General features: G+C 44.4%; 1 long non-coding RNA gene and 1 other non-coding gene across 2 annotated transcripts; both read right to left on the bottom strand.

Moving 5' to 3' along the window:
• Window positions 1-7,476: 7,476 nt before the first annotated feature.
• On the bottom strand, window positions 7,477-22,359 carry LOC123465230. The gene is made up of 4 exons (XR_006640373.1): window positions 22,111-22,359; window positions 11,875-11,998; window positions 8,607-8,704; window positions 7,477-7,579 (listed from the first exon to the last, which is right to left on the bottom strand). It is a non-coding gene; the product is annotated as an uncharacterized LOC123465230 (long non-coding RNA).
• Window positions 11,305-11,440, bottom strand: LOC123465239. The gene has a single exon (XR_006640399.1). It is a non-coding gene; the product is annotated as a small nucleolar RNA SNORA1 (small nucleolar RNA).
• Window positions 22,360-22,374: the final 15 nt, after the last annotated feature.

Raw genomic sequence — 22,374 nt, 5'->3', positions numbered from 1 at the left:
GTCCATTTTAGTTTGCTGATTCCTAAAATGTCAGTGTTCACTCTTGCCATCTCCTGTTTGACCACTTCCAATTTGCCTTGATTAATGGACCTAACATTCCAGGTTCCTATGCAGTTCCACTTCCTATTGCTCTTTACAGCATTGGACTTTACTTCCATCACCCATCACATCCACAACTGGGTGTTGTTTTTGCTTTGGCTCCATCCCTTCATTCTTTCTGGAGTTATTTCTCCACTCTTCTCCAGTAGCATATCGGGCTCCTACTGACCTGGGGAGTTCATCTTTCAATGTCCTATCATTTTGCTTTTTCATACTGTTCATGGGGTTCTCAAGGCAAGAATACTGAAGTGGTTTGCCATTCTCTTCTCCAGTGGACCACGTTTTGCCAGAACTTTGCACCATGACCCATCCTTCTTGGGTGGCCCTACGTGGCATGGCTCATAGTTTCATTGAGTTAGACAAGGCTATGGTCCATGTCATCAGTTTGGTCATATATATCAAATATATATACATTTAAATAATGGAATACCATTTTATATTATAAAGTGGGTACAAATATTTATTTGAACAGGTTGCTCAATATTTATTTGAAGAGATTATTGCCTCAAATAATCACTTATAGATTTAATCAAATAATCTAATGGTAAAAAATACATGTAAACAATTAAGCTATGACCAACCTAGACAGCATATTAAAAAGCAGAGACATTGCTTTGCCAACAAAGATCCATCTAGTCAAGTCTATGGTTTTTCCAGTGGTCACGTATGGATGTGAGAGTTGGACTATAAAGAAAGCTGAGCGCCGAAAAATTGATGCTTTTGAACTGTGGTGTTGGAGAAGACACTTGAGAGTCCCTTGGACTGCAAGGAGATCCAACCAGTCCATCCTAAAGGAGATCAGTCCTGGGTGTTCATTGTAAGGACTGATGTTGAAGCTGAAACGCCAATACTTTGGCCACCTGATGTGGAGAGTTGACTCATTTGAAAAGACCCTGATTCTGAGAAAGACTGAGGGCTGGAGGAGAAGGGGACGACAGAGGATGAGATGGTTGGATCGTATCACCAACACAATGGGCATGGGTTTGGGTGGACTCTGGGAGTTGGTGATGGACAGGGAGGCCTGGTGTGCTGTGGTTCATGGGGTCGCAAAGAGTCGGGCACAACTGAATGACTGAACTGAACCGAACTGAAAATTATAAGGTGCTATAAATATGTGAATTATAATACCCATTCGCGACAAAGGTTTGGATAAATAAGACACTTTACATTTTTACTGCTTGGAAAAGGATATGGCAGCCCACTCCAGTATTCTTGTCTGGAAAAGTCCATGGACAGAGGAGCCTGATGGGCTGCAGTCCATCGGGTTACATGACTGTGCCACGCACAATAAGGAGGGTAGAGGGAGATGGGTTGGTAGCAATAAACTGGTAGAACTAAAAAAAAAATTTTTTTACTGCTAATTTTATGCACAAAATTGATTCAGATATTCTAAAGTAAGTGTATGTGTATATGTGGAAGTCACTCAGTTATGTTTGACTCTTTGCAACCCCATGGACTGTAGTCCTTCAGGCTCCTCTGTCCTGAGACTTCCCAGATAAGAATACTGGGGTGGGTTGCCATGCCCTTCTCTTGCCATGCCCTCCAGCCCAGGGATCGAACTGGAGTCTCTTACATCTGTGTGGGCAGGTGAGTTCTTTACCACTGTGCCACCTAAGGAGGCCTCACCCTATTCCTTCCCAGGCAGAGGAAAATATATATAACATAAAGTTCACCATCTTAATCAATTTGGGGTGCACAAGCTCAATAGCGTTAAGTGCATTCTTATTGTTGTGCAGCCTCACTACCATCTACCCCAGAAGTCTTTTCACCTTTCTAAACTGAAACTTTGTCTCCATGAAATAGGAACTCCTCATTTCCCCTCCCCCAACCCTTGCAAATCCCCTTGTGCTTTCTGTCTCTATGAATTTGGCTACTCTAAGGACCTCCTGGAAGTGGAGTCGCACAGAATTTGTCCTTTTGTGACTGGCTTATTTCACTTAATAGAATGTTGTCAAGGTTCATTCGTATCGTAACATTCTGTTCCCTTCCTTTTAAGCCTGAATAATTTTCTGTTGTATGTGTATACCACATTTTGTTTATCCATTCATCCATTGATGGGTATTTGGGTTGTTTCCACCTTTTGACTATTATGAATAGTGCTGCTATGAATATATACCTGTATTCATATATATCATACTCATATATGTATATTGGAGACCCTGCTTTCAATTCTTTTGGGTGGAGTTTCTGGATTGCATGGTAATTCTATTTTAACTTTTTGGAGAAAACACCAAAATTGAAACTCTTGATTTTCAATCTTTTTTGTTTTTAATTGGAGTATAATTGCTTTTCAACATCGTGTTTCTGCTGTACATCAATGTGAATCAGCTATGTGTATACATATATCCCTTCCCTCTTGAGCCTCCTTCCCACCCACCCCCATCCCACCCCTCTAGGTCATCACAGAGCATTGATTTGCAATTCTCAACAAGAGTCTTGGGGTTCATGGCCCCTTGGAGATGTCTGTGGGCATTTTTCTGGGGAGAAGTTGCACAGTTTCAGCAGATTCTCAAAGGTATCAGTGATTCTCGAAGGACTAACGTCACTGAACTAGAGAGTCATGTCTACAAGTTCTTTTAAAGCCAATATTTTTGAATCTCAGAAACTGTGAATGCAGGTTTTGGAGAGGTTACTAAGGAGCTTGAATGTATTCTGCAGGCAAGTCCAGGCAAGGAAGGGCATGGGCTAGCCAGGGCCCTCTGCACAAGGAGGGCATCTCTGGGTGTGTGAGAGTCGAGTGCAGGAGCATTTACACACCCAGAAGGGGCTGAGACCATTGGAAGAATCTTGGAGACAGCAGGCCTGGCTGTGAGTTTTTGTGCCATGGTAACCATGTGATCTTGAGCAACTCTCTCTCTCTCTTTTTTCTTAAGGATTTTATTTTAAACATTTTAAAATTTGTTTATTCTATTTATTTTGACTGTGCTGAGTTTCTCTAGTAGCAGAGAACAGGGGCTACTCTCTAGCTGTGGTGTGTGGTCTTCTCATGGCTTCTCTCATTGTGGAGCACAGACTAACTGCAGTACATGGTCTCAGTAGTTGTGGTGCAGGAGTTTAGTTGCTCTGAGACATGTGGGATCTTCCCAGACCAGGGATTAAACTCATGTCCCCTGCATTGGCAGGTTGGTTCTTACTGTGCCACCAGTAAAGTGAAAGTCACTCAGTAGTGTCCGACTCTTTGTGACCCCATGGACTATACAGTCCATGGAGTTCTCTAGGCCAGAATACTGAAGTAGGTAACCTTTCCCTTCTCCAGGGGATCTTCCCAACCCAGGAATCGAACCCAGGTCTCCCGCTTCACAGGTGGATTCTTTACCAGCTGAGCCACAAGGGAAGCCCATGCCACCAGGAAGTCCTTGGGCAATTTTCTTAACTGCCCAGAGCCTGTTTCTTCATCTCTAAAATGGTTAGGGTTAGGGTTAGGGTTATCCCCACCGCAATCATGGGAGGATCAGATGAGATTCTGTAGGTAGAAATGCTTTGTAAGAGGTAATAGTGTATTGGACCCACTCATTAACTAAATGGCTGAGTTTGGGTTTAGAACAAACCAGAAAGCATTTTGAAAACTCTAGTTTAAGACTGTCTGCCCTGTCGTAGCTTAATCATTATTCTGCTGCTAAATGATTTACCATTTGGCTGGTCCCAGCTTGTTGACACCTGGCCCTGTCTGGCTTTGTGTGAAGATGGGAAGGGCCTGGGACTTCCAGACACACACAGATACTGCCTCTTGTTTTAATGCCCTTTAGAGTTCCCTTCCCGGCACTCCCAGATGCCTCTTAGATGGGCCTTCGAGGCATGTGTAAGTCCTGAGCCCATCCAGAACTTTCTAAGATGGGACGTGGAGTGAGCCAGGATCTCTGGGGTGAAAAAGATCCAGGTGGGCAGAGCAGTGGGTCCATTTGCTCGGCCCTGACATCTCAGCAAAGGCGGAGAGAACCAGCTCAGAGCAGAGCAGTAGAGGAGGTCTGGGGAAGGGTGAGGTGCTTTGAAGAAGGCAACTCAGAAGAAGGGATAGTAAAAGATACCCTCTTAAAACATTTTTTAGACTTTAAAATTTTATCCAAAGGAGTGCATAAACCCTATTTTTATAGTTAAAGAGGAAGAAAGGAACACCAGTATTCCCCACTACTGAACATAAGAAATAGAATATTAGCAGGGAGACTTCCCTAGTGGTTCAGTGGTTAAGACTCCATGCTTTCAATGCAGGGGGTGTGGGTTCAATCCCTGGTCACGGAATTAAGATCCCTCCCACATGCTGCATGGCATGGCTGGAGGAAAAAATAAAAGAATATTACCAGGGCTTTAAAAATTCTCTTTCTCCCCCATTCTCCTCCAATCACATGCCTTTTCCTCCCCCACCCCACAGAGTAACCACTATCCTGAATTTCCTATTAGTCACTCACCTGCTTTTCTTTATAGTAAGAATGTGTGTGGTGTGTGTGTGCATGTGAGTGCATGTGTGCATGTGTAAAATCTGCTATTGGTAGACATTTTGGTTATCTTCCAGATTTTGGCTATTAAAGATGCTTTTGTGTTTCTCATAATATGAGAGACATCTGGTTGCTGCTTCTTAACCCTAGTTATAGGTTGAGATGAGAAACTTTTTAAAATGATAATGCCCAGGTCCCAACCTGAGATTACAGTTTAGCCGATCTGGGTGCCACCTAGGCGTCTGGGCTTTTGAAAGATCCCCAGGGGCCTCCAGTGGGCATCTCAGGGCAGATCTTGACTCCATAGGTCCATAATGGGGACCTGAATTCTGCATTTCCAGGAAGCTTCCAGGCAATGCTGATCACAGGGCTCCATTTTGAGTACTGTGGAGTTGTACCGGATCTGTCTGTTCAGCTTCACTGCTGCTGCTAGGTCGCTTCAGTCGTGTCCGACTCTGTGTGACCCCATAGACGGCAGCCCACCAGGCTCTCCCATCCCTGGGATTCTCCAGGCAAGAACACTGGAGTGGGTTGCCATTTCCTTCTCCAATGCATGTAAGTGAAAAGTGAAAGTGAAGTCACTCAGTCGTGTCAGACTCTAGCGACCCCATGGACTGCAGCCTACCAGGCTCCTCTGTCCATGGGATTTTCTAGGCAAAAGTACTAAGTAATGTCAAGTCATTTCCAGGGGAAGAGCGCCGATTTCCTTCCCATCAACTGGATAGAAGTTCTAGTCATTCACACAGTTTTTTTGGTCATACCACTGGGCATGTGGGATCTTAGTTTCACCACCAGGGATCAAATCCACACTCTTTACACTGGAAGGACAAAGTCTTAATCACTGGACTGCCAGGGAAGTTCCAAGTCATTCACACTTGACATCCTCTGACTGTGAATTTTTGCTTTAAACAGTGGGTGTGAAATATTACTTCCCTGATTATGCATGAGAATAAGCAACCTTTTAAAAACACATGGGCCTTTTGTAAGTTCTTTCATGTAAAATGTCTGGGCATGACTCTGGTCCACTTTTCTGACAGAGTTCTCTCTTTCTAGGTGATTATATATTCCTGTACTAATCCTTTACTTTCATATGCTGCAAATATATCCTCCCAGTTTGTTCCTCACCTTTTTATTGTCTGGGCTTTCTAGGTGGCGCAGTTTGTAAAGAATCCGCCTGCTCAGTGTGGATACACAAGAGACATGGCTTCAACTCCTGGGTGGGAAAGATCCCTGGAAGAAGAAATGGCAACCCACTCCAGTGGGTTTGTTTGTGGGTTTGTCCTGCCTAGACAACCTCATGGACAGAGGAGCCTGGCGGGCTACAGTCCATGGGGTCACAAAGAGTCAGACATGACTGAGCATGCAGGCATGCTTCTTTATTGTCTTCATGACATATTTTGCCAAACAGATATTCTCACTTTTACTTGGAGAATCTGTAATGGGCTTTTGCTTCATTATTACTTTAATAAGTAGACTCAAAATACATTAAACTTTTTTTTTCAAAACCACAAGAAGAAATCAATAAATATAATCAATGCCAATAACCCCAAATATTTAGGTGGCCTAAATATCAAGCTCCTTATAAATAAATCGTGCTTCCTATATCCCTAATGTAGTAAAACTTACATTCTGGTAACAGTGGGAAAAGAGACAATAATCAGATAAATGTATTATAGGCTAAGTATTACCGGGTGCTTGAAGGAAAAGTCAAGTATGGTGGTCAATCAGCTTACTTGTGCCTGACCCTCAGCTCACTTAAGTCTTTTCAGATATACAGACAGATGTTTGTATTCCTAGAAATGCTAAGAAAGGTTTTTTTTCGGCTGAGAGTAAACAAACAGTCGGACATGGCTGAGCAACTAGCACACACTACCTTCCTAGTAGGAAGAAAGAATCCAGTTCTGTGAACTCGTTTCTCTGTGTCTCGTTTCTATGGGGCGGGGGGTGGGGGTAGGGGTTGGGGGGGACTATAAGGAATTTAAAAGAAACTATTTTAGATCAAGGGTCAGAAAATGTTTCCTAAGAATGTTGGAGAGTAAATCTTTTTGGTTTCGACGGCCATAGGGTCTCCACCCTTGAACCCTACCATAGTTGCACTAAAGCAACCATAGCCAGTATGTAAATGAAGGAGTAGGCCTGTGTTCCAAGAAAACCTGATTTACAAGGCAGGTGGTGGGCCAGATTTGGCTCATGGGCTGTAGTTTGCCAATTCCTGCCTTACAAATTCTTCTTTTGATGTTGTTTATTGCTTGTGTTTCAGTCTAGAAATAACACATACTCATGGGCGGGGGTGGGATTCGAGCAATACAGGAGTATTTAAAGTAGAAAGATGAGAGGCTCTTGTCTTCTCTCTCCTGCTTTACTAATCCCACTCATCAGAGATGACCCACCTGACATACTGGAAGGAAGCCTGGGACAGCCCCCCAACACACACACACAGCCACGTGAGCATGGCTCACGTGGGTCCCAGGGTGACCTAAGGGAAGTTGCACACAAAGGGCCGGTGGATATAGCCGGGTGGTGCTGCGCCCTCTGGACTGCCTGCTGTCGCCTTAAAGGTGAGCTCTGTTCTTTTCAGTGCAAGAAACTGATAGGGTTTTTTCTTTAAAAACAAGACTGGGACTTCCTGGGCGGTTCAGTGGTTGAGACTTCACCTCCCAATGTGTTGGTTCGATCCCTGGTTGGGGAGCTAAGATCCCATACACCTCGTGTTTAAAAAGCCAGAAACATAAAACAGAAGCTATATTGTAACAAATTCAATAAAGACTTTAGAAATGGTCCACATCTTTAATAAAAATTAAAAAATAAGATCACTCTGCACAACTAGCAGTCAATAGAAGAAAACAGAATATAACAGGCATTGTTTTTTCAAGTCTCATTTACCAAGCAGACTCATACACAGAATTCATTCTGTCACTCCTCCCATCCCTCCCTGCCCTTCTCCCTCCCTCCCGTCCTCCTTCCCTCCTTTCCTTCCTTTCACAAATGTTTTTGGTTCTAAGGATGCAGCAGCGAGCAGACAAAGCCCTTGTCCTCTTGCAGCTTCTCTGCTAGGAGGGGAAACAGACAGTAGTAGGTGAGCACATGAAAAAGCCAGATCACAACACGTTCTAAAGGAAACGAGACAACCGAGAAGGTAATTAAAGGGATGGCGTCTCTAGGCCTTTGAGATGTTGATGACCTCGGGGTTCAGCTTGCACGCGTGGAGTCCCTCTGCCTGAGCCTGCATCTCGCTGTGTGTCACAGGGACACCGTGTGCCCTCTCTGTGCCTCAGTTTCCTTGCTTGTAAAATGAGAGTGACTCAGGATTTACATCATAACACTGAGGTGAAGACTGTATAAAGAACGTACTGAGCTCTCAATAAAAGTACCAGCTCTTATCAGCTGTAGAAATAGAACACTGTGGTCTCTCCTGAAAGAATTTTGCACATGAACACATTAGTAAAATCCTCCCGGGAAGATGTGGGTACATGGCAGCATTATTCAGTATGTGCCGAGTCTCTATTCACTCTCCATATCACACAGAGCACTGGCTTTTGTGTAGAATAGAATCCCTGGGGGCTTTTTTTCCTTAATAAGAATTTTCTTGGTAAAAATATTCCTCTCCAGAAACACAAAGTGTTTTGAATTCTCTCTCGTACACTTACATTGAACAACTCCCCCCCTCCACCAACCCCCACCAGAAGGTAAAAGTGTAAACTCAGGAGAGTGCCAGGCTCTCCTTCTGAGGACAGTGTGTGTCCTGCTGGCAGCATGGTTTATCTTCAAAGACACAGAACAACCTGATATCACCCAGCACTTACACTGAAACAAACAGGGGCCATTCTCCTTGAGGACATGAAAGAGTTTCGAAAGTCAGCCAGCCCTCCCCCCCCACTGTCTTGTAAGCTTCCTTGCCCCCTGTATTTTTGATGTACATCAGTTTACTAATATGGCATGGTAACCCACCCCAGTATTCTTGCCTTAAGAATCCTTTGGACAACATTCTATAAGAAACAGAGCCTGGTAGGCTATGATCCAGAGGGTCACAGAGTCAGAGTGACTGTAGCAACTTAGCAGCACTAATGTGACTCATACCTTGACCAGAAGTTCATGTGTTAAACTACCATCTGCTGCCTGGAGCTTCCCTGGGAAGTTATCAGGTCTAGGATCCCCCAGGACAGGAGGGACCACACCTTTAGAGTGGGGAAGAAAGGGAAGGGAGAGGAGGGAAAGGATGAGACAGAGTTTCTACAATAGGTCCTGGAATTCATATTTTCTAGTCATTAATTTTAGCAGGAGTAAGTATTATCTTTCTCCTATATATTTACCATTAGTTTTCAAAGGTATATAGATATGGCTGTGATTAAAAACCGTTTTACAAAATCATTTACAGAATTCTTAGACTCACTAGTATCATATTGTGTTAAGTATATATATTGTTACTCTTGTTGTTGCTTAGTTGCTAAGTCATGTCCAACTCTTTGCAACCTTTATATATATAATTTTTTTTTTCAGTTAAAAAAATTTTTTTGGCCATGCCATGCAGCTTGTGGGAACTTAGTTTCTTAACCAGAGATTGAACCGTGGCACCCAGCAATGGAAGCATGGAGTCCTAACCACTGGACCACCAGGGTAGTCCCTAAATATTCTGTTGTTTAGTCGCTAAGTCATGTCTGACTCTTTGAGACCTCATGGAATATAGCCCTCCAGGCTCCTCTGTCCATGGGATTTTCCAGGCAAGAATACTGGAGTGGGCTGCTATTTCCTTCTGTAGGGGATCTTCCTCATCAGGGATCGAACCTGAGGCTTCTGCATTGGCAGGTGTGTTATTTACCACTGAGCTGCGAAGGAAACCCTCTAAATATTTTCTTCGATTACCTTCAAATCCAGCACTTGGACCAATAGTTCTCAAAGTGCTCCCTGGGCCAGCTGTGCCACCCCCACCTGCGAACTCATCGGAAGTGTGGATTCTGGACACCATCCCATACCCGCAGAATCAAAAACTCTGCAGGGGAGGGACCCAACAGCCTGTTTAACAAGTCCTCCAGGGGATCTGATTTGCTTCATTTTAAGTTTGAAAGGCTTCCCAGGTGGCTCAGTGGTAAAGAAACTGCCTGCCAATGTAGGAAATGCAGGTTCCGTCCATGGGTCAGGAAGATCCCCTGGAGGAGGAAATGGCAACCCACTCCAGTATTCTTGCCTGCAGAATTCCACGGACAGACGAGCCTGGAGGGCTACAGTCCATGGGGTTGCAAAGACTCAGACACGACTGAGCGACTAAGCAGGCACACACAAATTTTGCAAATCTCTGAGCTGGATTATTTGATGTTTAAATCCAAAAAGGGCCCTACTGAGAGGAGTTCAGGAAAAGACTCCTTGTTCTTTGGCCCCTGGAACAAGTACCAGGGGAACAGGTTTTAAAGCTGTCCCAATTCATCACTGACAGCCTCCTCCGGTCAGTACACATGCTTCTGAGGGCCAGCCAATCAGCGACAGCCGTGTTGCAGTGACCTGGCTTCTTTGCTAAAGGTCACTTAGTGCCTGAATACTCCCACTGTTAAGAGTCCGCAAATCCCCAGCCACACGCTTCCCAAACGCTCACTAAGAAATCCATAGTTCACTGTGTTTTGTTGTTGTTCAGTTGCTCAGTCGTATCTGACTCTTTGAGACCCCATGAACTGCAGCACACCAGGCTTCCCTGTCCTTCATCATCTCCCAGAGTTTGCTCAAACTCACGTCCATTGAGTCAGTGATACCATCCAACTATCTAATTATCTGTCCTCCTGCCCTCACAAACAACAAATCCAGCTTTTTGCCTCAGATATAGCATAGACACCTCTTTCTTCAGCATCCCATGGAAAACATTGTGTTTAGTCCAGAGATGACAGTTGCTGACACTTATAGGGGCAGAAAGCATCGTGAATGCGTACAGTGGGCCAGGTACTGGGTAGAGAAGTGGGGATGTGAAGAGACAGTTGTTCTTATGACAAATATACCCCTGCAGGGCCAAATGAGGCACCCCTGCAGCCCTGGGCTCTGCAGGGTGTCAGTCTGTAACGTCCAGATTAGCCTGCTTACCTGTATTTTTATTGGGTTTTCCAGGTGGCTCAGTGGTAAAGAACCTGCCTGCCAATGCAGGAGATGCAAGAGATGTGGGTTCAATCCCTGGGTTGGGAAGAGGCCCTGGAGGAGAGCATGGCAACCCACTCCAGTATTCTTGCCTGGAGAATTCCACAGACGGAGGAGCCTGGTGGGCAACAGTCCATGGGGTTGCTAAGAATCAGATACAACTGAGCAAATGAGCACACACACACATTGCATTTTTATATAAGAGGTGATCTAGGTAGAGAATTGCCCAAGAACAACTGATTTAGTGGCAGTTTCATGTAGTCCATTTCCACACCACTGTCCTTTCTTTTTTTTTCCTGCACAGAGTGTAAAGGTGTGTAACATAAACAAAATCATCAATAATTTTTTAAGGAATTTCATGTCCCAGTTCTTTTCACTGTCAGTCACCTTAGTTCCACCAAAGTCATAATCATCAAGCTAAGTTGCCCTTTCAAAAAGAAGTTTTGCCCAGTCCACAGCTGTCATGTCGGTCAGCTCACAATTCTTTTGGTTCAGCTTCTTTGATCTCCAATGGAATACGGACACACTTCAAAATTCCAAATTCAAATTTGTAATCTTTGGGATCCAGTTTTCTCAAGCAATTTACTTTAGGACCCTAGAAGTTAAATATAGCAAGTACATTGCTATTTATCCCTTCATCTTTTCTAATATTGAAGAGGCTGTGATATGTTAACAGGCCTCATTGGCATCACTGCAATAAAATTACAGTAAAAGAGGCAGAACCTGTATTCTCAATATAGCTACATTAGCGGTTTATGGACACCATGAACAACAGTGCCCATTTTCAGTAGAATGAGGCTTTGCTGTACTTTCTATACTTTTGGAAAGAAGGCAAAAGATTTCATGGCATCATACAAAAACATACCAAATGTGTTTATTATGTTGCCATTGAAACCATGAGGTATACATGTTGTAGCTAAGGGTATTAGCAGTAAAAGCAAAACCAAACCCTTTGTCTTGGCTGTCTAGGAATTTCATGGAGTATTCAAATACCATTTTACCTATACATATTTGTTTCCCAGGCCAGGAGTTTATCTTTGGGAGTATTCTATGAATCTCATTGGAGAAATGCTATTTATTTATTACTGCATCTGCTGAGCATCTACTCAGTCTGTCACTGTGTTAGTCTGGGGACAGAGGGAAGAGTAAGATGCATGTCTGGTCCTCAGAGCTCACAGCTGAGGAAGGAAGGAAGAGGAAGGGGGGGAAAAGGACGAGAGGGAAGCAAACACACATGGTACTGTGATTCCACAACAGAATTCTCGACAAGCTTCCAGGAGAACCCAGGATCGGGAAGAGCTGACAGGGTACCCAATGGCAGCAACATTTGAGTCATGAGGAGTGGCTTCACGTCTGCCCTGCAGAAAAGAGATGAAGAGATCTCTTTGAGCAGTGTCCTAATGATCCTGAAACGTAAACATGGAGCTGTCAACTAAACACACTGCTCCCAATGGCATTACGAGAATTAAAAATGAATTCATTGATTGTTGGAGAAAGGTCCCAAACATCTCAAGATCCATGACAAATCAATCATGTTTGCCATCCCTATGCTTTGTGCTCAGTCACTCAGTCGTGTCCTACTCTGTGTGACCCAATGGACTGTGGCTCGCCAGGCTCCTCTGTCCATGGGATTCTCTGGGCAAGAATACTAGAGTAGGGTGCCATTTCCTTCTCCAGGGAATCTTCCTGACCAGGGATTGAACCTGTGTCTCCCGCATTAGCAGGTGGATTCTTTACTGCAAGTGCCACCTGGGAAGCCCAATTGATGTTGTAGTGAAGTAATTAATATGTATTCAGGCAGTGATGGAGAAGGAAATGGCAACCCACTCCAGTATTCCTACCTGGAGAATCCCATGGACAGAAGAGCCTGGAGAGCTACAGTCCATGGGGTCACAAAGAGTCGGACATGACTGAGTAACTGAGCACAGGAAGAAAACAAATATTGGTGAAGTGCCTCTTAGTTTATGGAGGAACTGCTCTGGTCACCGGGAATACAGCAGCTAATAAAATGACTATCTCTCTTTTTTGGCTACATCTTAGTTCCCCCAACAGAAATTGATCTCCTGCCTCTGCAGTGGAAGTACAGGATCCCAACCACTGGACCACCAGGGAAGTCCCTGGTAGTTCTATTTTTAGTTTTTTTGAAAAACGCCATGTTATTTTCCATAGTGTCTGCTTCATTTTACATTCTCGCCAATAGTGTACAATCTCTCCACATCCTTGCCAACACTTGTGATCGTCTATATTTTGTTTTTGTTTATAGTGGCTAACGTAATGGGTGTGAAGGAGTATTTCATTGAGGTTTTGATTTTCCTAATGATTAGTGATGTTGGGTATCTTTGCATGTGCTTGTTGGCTATCTGTATACCTCTGGAGAAATATGGAAGCACGCAGCAGTGCTTCCGTGACCTGCCAAGAAACTGTCTAATGTCAAAGTGGTTTAGAGTCCTCACTGCAGCAATTCTTCCATAGCATCTACTAAGCTCACAAAGGTTTGGTGTGATTGGTCTGTGACATGTTCTCTTCCGGAGCAGGCAGCTTCCAAAGGAAGAACTACAAATACTCAGACATCAAAGTGTTCCACTAGAAACAATGAAAATATACTACAATGAAATATATTTTTATACTATGTTGGCAATGGGTTAAAAAACAAGAATACCAGGTATTAAAGTGAATTCAGGGAAAGAGGCCCACTGGCATAGACTGTTAGAATGGAGACTGATCCAACTTTTCTAAAGGGTAAGCTGAGTTTAAGTTGATGCAACCTTACATTGATCCCAAGGAAATAATGATAGAGAGGTGCAAAGGTGTTTGAAATCATAGTCTTATTTAGAATACTGAAACCAATATTAGGGGATTGATAGTATAAATTATATCCTTATTAGGGAACAGTATACTATTCAAACATACTGTTGATGGAGACTTAAGATTTAGGAAGGGACTTCTCTTGTGGTACAGTGCATAGGAGTCCACCTCCCAAAGCAGGGGACCTAGTAGGTTTGATCCTCGATCCAGGAGGATTCCACAGGCCACAGAGAAACTAAGCCCATGAGCCACAGCTGCTGAGCCTACATGCTGCAACCACTGAAGCCCGTGCACCTAGAGCTTGTGCTCCACAACAAGAGAAGTCCTCACAAGAAGAAGGCCATGCCCCATAATGACGAGTAGCCCCCGATCGCTGCAACCAGAGAAAGCCCACTCACAGCAGTGAAGACCTAGCACAACCAAAAACAAAAAAAGACTTGGGGAAATGTGTATACAGTATACTATTAAATAACGAAGGCTTATTATTACATATGAACATAATCTTTTGTCATTTAAAAATTATTCACTTTTTCCTCAGGTAGTTCATTTACTTGGTTCAAAAATGAAAAAGCATAAAACCATACACAACAAAAATGTCTATTTTTCATTCGTGTCTTTCATCATCCTGTCGCCCCACCAAAACCATCACCAGTAAGATAGGAAATCATGTTACTTGTGTCTTATATAGCATCCTAGATGATTTCTTATGCATCGATAAGTAAAAGCAAATAATCCTTTTTCCTTTCCCCTTTTGGACAAATAGTAGCTTGGTATATACACTGATTTACACTTTGATTTTTCATTTTAATACATAAAACTGATCCTTATTCTTTTTTAAAAAAAAATAGCTGCATAGTATTCTTTTATATGGACTTTCCTGGTGGCTCAGTGGTAAAGAATCCACCTGTCAATGCAGGAGACACAGGTTTGATCCCTGGGTTGGGAAAATCCCCTGGAGTAGGGAATGGCAACCCACTCCAGTATTCCTGCCTGAGAAATCCCATGGACAGAGGAGCTTGGTAGGTTGTAGTCCATGGGGTTGCAAAGAGTGGACACAACTCAGTGACTACACAACTTCCTATTATATGAATGTAACATGTTAGGTAGCCCTACCACTAGGTGATGAGGCTGTTTCTAATTTTTTGTGATTACAAATAGGGCTGCAATGTATAACTCTGGACATGTCATTTCACACATGGTGCAACTCTAGCTATAGGATAAATTCCTGTAAGTGGAACTGCTGAGTCAAATATTATGTACATTCTCAAAAATCTTGGCCAACTGCCCTCAGAGGTTGTACTAAATGGAGCTTTCATCAGCCAGGTATGAGGCAAGGCTCTGTTCCCCAACCTCACCCCAACCCCAACAAAAGTGGTATCATCAAACACTTGAATTTTTGCCAATCTGATAGGGATTTCAACATAGCATTACTTTGCATTTCTTTGTTTATGGGCAAAGTTGAGTCTCTTTGCAAATGTTTACGAACTATTTGGGTCTCTTTTTCTATCAACTGTGTGTATACCATTTTAATTAAAAATGTTCATCTGGAGAAATCCCTGGTGGTCCTGTGGTTAGAACTCGGGGCTTTGACTGCAGGGTTCAATCCCTGGTTGGGGTACTAAAACCCTGCTAGCTGCATGGCACAGCCAACAAAACAATACAAATAAAAATGTTCCATCTGTGTATTCATTCACAGTGTAAACACTTCTTACATACCAACTCTCTGTTGGACATTATAGGAGCAAGTAAAGGGCTTCCCAGGTGGCAGTACTGGTAAAGAATCCGCCTGCCAGTGCAGGAGACACAGAGATATGGGTTCAGTCCCTGGGTCAGAAAGATCCCCTGAAGTAGGAAATGGCAACCCACTCCAGTATTCTTGCCTGGGAAAATTCCATGGACAGAGAAGCCTTGTGGACTACAGTCCATGGGGCTGAAAAAGTAGGACATGGTTGAGCAATTAAATGCACACACACACTGTAGGTCCATGAATGAATGAAGCAGGGCAAAGACTAATAGAGTTTTGCCAAGAAAATGCACCGGTCATAACAAACACCTTCTTCCAACAACACAAGAGAAGACTCTATACATGGACATCACCAGATGGTCAACACCGAAATCAGATTGATTATATTCTTTGCAGCCAAAGATGGAGAAGCTCTATACAGTCAGCAAAAACAAGACCAGGAGCTGACTGTGGCTCAGACCATGAACTCCTTATTGCCAAATTCAGACTTAAATTGAAGAAAGTAGGGGAAACCAATAGACCATTCAGGTATGACCTAAATCAAATCCCTTATTATTATACAGTGGAAGTGATAAATAGATTTAAGGGCCTAGATCTGATAGAGTGCCTGATGAGCTATGGAATGAGGTTCGTGACATTGTACAGGAGACAGGGATCAAGACCATCCCCATGGAAAAGAAATGCAAAAAAGCAAAATGGCTGTCTGGAGAGGCCTTACAAATAGCTGTGAAAAGAAGAGAAGCGAAAAGCAAAGGAGAAAAGGAAAGATATACACATCTGAATGCAGAGTTCCAAAGAATAGCAAGAAGAGATAAGAAAGCCTTCTTCAGCGATCAATGCAAAGAAATAGAGGAAAACAACAGGATGGGAAAGACTAGAGATCTCTTCAAGAAAATCAGAGTTACCAAAGGAACATTTCATGCAAAGATGGGCTCGATAAAGGAAAGAAATGGTATGGACCTAACAGAAGCAGAAGATATTAAGAAGAGATGGCAAGAATACACAGAAGAACTGTACAAAAAAGATCTTCACGACCCAGATAATCACGATGGTGTGATCACTGACCTTGAGCCAGACATCCTGGAATGTGAAGTCAAGTGGGCCTTAGAAAGCAGCACTATGAACAAAGCTAGTGGAGGTGATAGAATTCCAGTTGAGCTATTCCAAATCCTGAAAGATGATGCTGTGAAAGTGCTGCACTCAATATGCCAGCAAGTTTGGAAAACTCAGCAGTGGCCACAGGACTGGAAAAGGCCAGTTTTCATTCCAATCCCAAAGAAAGGCAATGCCAAAGAATGCTCAAACTACCGCACAATTGCACTCATCTCACACGCTAGTAAAGTAATGCTCAAAATTCTCCAAGCCAGGCTTCAGCAATATGTGAACCATGATCTTCCAGATGTGCAGGCTGGTTTTAGAAAAGGCAGAGAAACCAGAGATCAAATTGCCAACATCCGCTGAATCATCGAAAAAGCAAGAGTTCCAGAAAAACATCTATTTCTGCTTTATTGACTATGCCAAAGCCTTTGACTGTGTGGATCACATTAAACTGTGGAAAATTCTGAAAGAGATGGGAATACCAGACCACCTGATCTGCCTCTTGAGAAATTTGTATGCAGGTCAGGAAGCAACAGTTAGAACTGGACATGGAACAACAGACTGGTTCCAAATAGGAGAAGGAGTACGTCAAGGCTGTATATTGTCACCCTGTTTATTTAACTTATATGCAGAGTACATCATGAGAAACGCTGGACTGGAAGAAACACAAGCTGGAATCAAGATTGCCGGAAGAAATATCAATAACCTCAGATATGCAGATGACACCACCCTTATGGCAGAAATTGAAGAGGAACTAAAAAGCCTCTTGATGAAGGTGAAAGTGGAGAGTGAAAAAGTTGGCTTAAAGCTCAACATTCAGAAAACAAAGGTCATGGCATCCATTTCCATCACTTCATGGGAAATAGATGGGTAAACAGTGGAAACAGTGTCAGACTTTATTTCTCTGGGCTCCAAAATCACTGCAGATGGTGACTGCAGCCATGAAATTAAAAGACGCTTACTCCTTGGAAGGAAAGTTATGACCAACCTAGATAGCATATTCAAAAGCAGAGACATTACTTTGCCAACAAAGGTTCGTCTAGTCAAGGCTATGGTTTTTCCTGTGGTCATGTATGGATGTGAGAGTTGGACTGTGAAGAAGGCTGAGTGCCGAAGAATTGATGCTTTTGAACTGTGGTGTTGGAGAAGACTCTTGAGAGTCCCTTGGACTGCAAGGAGATCCAACCAGTCCATTCTGAAGGAGATCAGCCCTGGGATTTCTTTGGAAGGAATGATGCTAAAGCTGAAACTCCAGTACTTTGGCCACCTCATGCAAAGAGCTGACTCATTGGAAAAGACTCTGATGCTGGGAGGGATTGGGGGCAGGAGGAGAAGGGGACGACAGAGGATGAGATGACTGGATGGCATCACTGACTTGATGGATGTGAGTCTGGGTGAACTCCGGGCGTTGGTGATGGACAGGGAGGCCTGGCGTGCTGCGATTCATGGGGTTGCAAAGAGTCGGACACGACTGAGCGACTGATCTGATCTGATCTGCTCCTTGTCTCCCAGGATATGTGACCTGGTGGAGAAAGATTTTGAATTTAACATTGAACTACTTACAGAATATTTATTGGGTTGGCCAGAATGGGTTCCCAAACAAGCTTTATGGCCAACACAGTACACACATGTACATATTTGCACATCTGTATATGTAACTTATCTATGGAAGAATACTTGGTTATATACTATGAGTTAACAGAGAAGATCTTTGAATAGAAGTGATATTTTTTCTTTGGGCTTTTCTGTATTTTCTAAGATTTTTGTAATGTCTCAATTACACACATAATATTTACAGTTAGGTGATTTCTCCTTTGTTCAGTTTCTGAATTTTCAAAGTCTTTTTGTTTGCTATTTTACAAAGAATATATATGATTTTTGCATCTAGGAAAAAGAACTAAATGATATGAAAACATCATGTACACACATACAAGTTTATATGTATTTTTTAGAGAAAAACACAGGAAAGCATGTTCTTTCTGTATGATAATGATGACATCGAAGAGGAAGATGTAGAAATCTATTTTCAGAGCTCCTAAGTGGTTGGCCAGTGTTCTAGAACTTCCCATCTCAAATTCCAGTGTGAACCTCCACTCACCAGAAAAACTAAGTACTTGTCCCTTCTCAACTGGGCAACCTCATCCGCATCCAACAAAACAGGAACTGAGCAGTTAAGAGTCCTGGAAATCTGGCCGCAGGGCCCAGGGCTGGGAATTTCCCCTTTTCCGTAACAGCTTCTGGAGAAGGAAATGGCAACCCACTCCAGTATTCTTGCCTGGAGAATCCCAGGGACAGAGGAGCCTGGTGGGCTGCCGTCTATGGGGTCACACAAAGTCGGACACGACTGAAGCGAGTTATCAGTAGCAGCAGCGTGCCAGCTTCAGGCTCAGTGTCCAAGGGCGACCCCTGTTGGTGGAATTTAAAAGTGCCCATTATTTGTGATAGCTGTTAGAGGAAATTCTAAAGTTAGGAAATCAACCCTGAATATTCATTGGAAGGACTGTTGCTGAAGCTGAAGCTCCAATACTTTGGCCACCTGATGTGAAGAGCCGACTTACTGGAAAAGACCCTGATGCCGGGAAAGATTGAAGGCAATAGGAGAAGGGTGCAGCAGAGAACAAGATGATTGGATGGCATCACTGACTCAATGGACGCAAGTCTGCGCAAACTCCAGGAGCTAGTGGAGGACAGGGGAGCCTGGCATGTTGCAGACTGTGGGGTTGCAAAGAGTCAGACAAGACTGAGCAACTGAACAACAACAACAACAACAATTAGGACTGGTATCCCTGAGTGGGATTTTCTTGTGGGGTTTGCTGGAAGCCTTGAACGGACAGCACTGACTCCTTACCCTAGCTTCTTCCCAACTCTCCATGGCCCCCTGTTGCCCCAGATTTGTCCACTGTTTGCCTGGGAAAACCAGCAGTGGTGCTTGAAGGATGAAGCCACAGCTGTGGCCGGCTTTTAAATGTCACACAGGGAGGCTGCTTTTGCAGCAAGGACTACCTTTGCTGGCCAGAGAGTAGAGTGTGGTTGCTCTAAGTGACAGAATTAGATCCAGCCAGCTGACTGAAAATACCAGACTTGGGCAGCTTATGGGAGAAGCGAGCAGGCAGACCATTCTACTCTAAGGATGTGGTGGAGGGGGCTTCACCTCCGCTGAGAAAGGTAAGCTGGAGGCAGATGCACATGGAGGAACAGCAGGCTTTCTGGATGGAGTCATACCATTTAAGATTACTTCCTGGTGTTTCCCTGGTGGTCCAGTGGTTAAGACTACATGCTTCCAATGCAGGGGGTATGGGTTCAATCCCTGGTCAGGGAACTAAGATCCCACATGCATCAAGGCCAAAAAAAAAAATTTTTTTTTCTTTTTAATAAATAAAAAAGATTATTTTCTTCCCTATCTGGAGATTTTGCTGGGGGATTCTGACATGAACCAGAAAACACAGCATGGCCTTTCTTGACCAGCTCCTGTGCCTGCATTTATAAGAACAAGACCTTGGATTGAGGAAAGTATGGGTAGTAATTATGTCAGAGTCATGCTGCCAACATTCATCCAAAAAAAGAACTGCCCACATACCCCGTCCATCATTGAGTGCTGAGTGGAAGTGCTGAATGGAGCTCTGGCTGGAGAATCTGGTTTAAGACACGCAGAGCCTGTTTGTAATTCATCAGCATCGTTCTTTCCCCAGGGGCATCAGTCTGTGATAAAGAAAGCTGGACACCGAGGAATGTGCTGGGCATTTCTGGGCTTTGAGAAAACATGACTAAGCACTTCTCAGAGCCCATCAGCAGACAGGAATCCTCCTTTACTGGCTTCATCTCTCAGAGTCCTGTGGTACAGGCGTCTCACCAGAGACCTCGTGTCATGCAGGTCTCAAATCTACTCTCTCCTGATAGGGCTGGGGGGGGGGGCGCGGGGAGCCTGCTTATCACTCTCACTGCTTTAAGCAAGGCTGATTCAAGGTTGGTCCAAGGTCTCCATTTGGACTAAATGCTCAGCATTCTCCAAATGCCTGGTGTCTAGGGGATCTTATTAAGAAAGAAAAGAAATCAGGAATTAAGGAAGGGATGCGGGGGCCCTTGGGTACATTCTATCTAAATTTGCTGGAAAGGAAAGGCTGGGTGGGGGAGAGACGGGGAGTGGGGAGAACCTGCCATAGTACCCAGCCTGCTACCTGTCAAGAAAGGCTGAGAATCCTGGTAAGGGACCTAGGGGTGGTCAAGATCAGTTTTCTGAGAAAGGTCTGGAGAGGCAAGGCATTGCTTCCCTAGTTTAGTCAGGTAATTAAGGCTTCTGTCCCAGTGCAGAAAACACAGACACAGAGTCCAGCAGCTTCTGTCTGACTTCAAAGTCCAGACATGGATTCACAGTGCGATGTGTGCTGCCTAGAATGAGAACCGTACCTGCAGAGTCAGTTTTCACTTGCGCTGGAAGGGAAGGGAGAAAGGACTAGCTATTCTAGGAGGACTCCAGTCCACCAGGTGAGTGGCTGAGCTGTAAGCTCCAGGAAAGTGGAAGAGGTACAGCAAGCAGAGAAGGAGAATGGATGACTCCAAACCACAAAGCAAGTTAGTGGCTGAGTTGGGAGAAGATGCCAGGTGCCCTAGGGCCCTGTTATGGGCTCTTTCCACTAGGACTGTTTCCTCCAGCAGGGAAATATCTAGACCAGTTGTGCCTTTTGATCTGACCCTGGAGGGCCTCAGTCTGTCCAGTCAAAGGTAGAGAGCTCTCCCCCACATACAGGGAGGAGTCTAACTTACTGAAGACCTGCTGTGAACTAGGTACCTGCACTACTGTGCCCTCACATCCTACGAGTTAGTAAGGAAGCAACATGTTTTCCTATAAGGAAACTGAGGCCCTGGAAGGTTAAGATCCCTGTGAACGTGAAAGTGTTATTCTCTCAGTCGTGTCTGACTCTTTGCAACCTCATGGGCTCTAGCCCACCAGGCTCCTCTTTCCATGGGATTCTTCTGGCAAGAGAACTAGAGTGGGTTGCCATTCCCTTCACCAAGGGATCTTCCTGACCCAGGGATGGAACCCAGGTCTCCCGCATTGCAGGCAGATTCTTTACCGTCTGAGCCACCAGGGAGTGATAAGATCCCCATCTGCAGTCACATACCTAGCGTGTCTGACTCTGGTTTCAAACCAAGATCTCTTTGACAGAAAAGCCCACGGGTCTTCCACTCGGAGCAACTACTTAATCTTATACTAGGATCTCTTTCTAAAGCCACCCTCTCCTTACCAAAGGCAAGCTTGTGTGCCCAACACACAGTGAGCCCAAGCAAACCGAAATGTCGGAATTTGCTGCAAAAAAAGTCTATTGCAGGACCTCAAAACCTGGAACTCCGGGAAGAGTTTCAGCAAAGCATTTTTAAAGGCAAGGTGAGGGACAGGACAAGGTTGGTGGTTGCAAATGTCTTGGTGCAGTAATCTTTGTCCACTGAAATCGGGTCACAGTGTTCCTATAAACCTCCAACAAGACAAATGTTACTTTCTGTTCTGAAACTTTTTCTCTCTCTATGCAAGAACAAGTGTTATCCTCAAAGGTCAGAGCCTTGAGAATGGGCTATCCTTTATATTCCAGGCTACAGGCAACACTGTTAAAGTAATAAAATACAAAGGTTAAAGCAAAAGAAACACATCTAATACTGATTCAGATTTGTTCTTTCCTATTACACCCTGATAAGATTAGGGAAAAAAAAATATTCTGAGACTTAATAACCCTGAACCTCATCTCTCCGCGATTCTGTGCTAGGCGCTAGGCTTTCTCCGAGAGAGCCTCTCCCCTCGCTGGTTTGGAGCGTAAATTCAGGCCTACGCACCGCGACCCCAAGCCCTCTGAGCGCAAAGAGGCTCTCCGCTGCCAGCCGCGGCTGCTCCTCCGGTGTCCTGGGCTCCAGCGCCCTCACCCGGCTGCTTCCGCCGCCGCCGGCGGACTCCGCGCTCCCGGGCTCCCCCAGGCTCCGCGGGCTCGGGTCTGCGTCTCCCAGAGCGGCCGCCAGAGCCCGCCCGGGTCCGGCCGGGGCCCGGGGCCCCCGCCCGACTTGGGCAAGGGGGAGGCGAACTTCAGCGGGGGGCGGGTCGGT

This window comes from Bubalus bubalis, chromosome 20, assembly GCF_019923935.1.
Source record: "Bubalus bubalis isolate 160015118507 breed Murrah chromosome 20, NDDB_SH_1, whole genome shotgun sequence".
Taxonomy (NCBI): Eukaryota; Metazoa; Chordata; class Mammalia; order Artiodactyla; family Bovidae; genus Bubalus; species Bubalus bubalis.
This window is presented reverse-complemented; position numbering and strand designations above follow the sequence as displayed.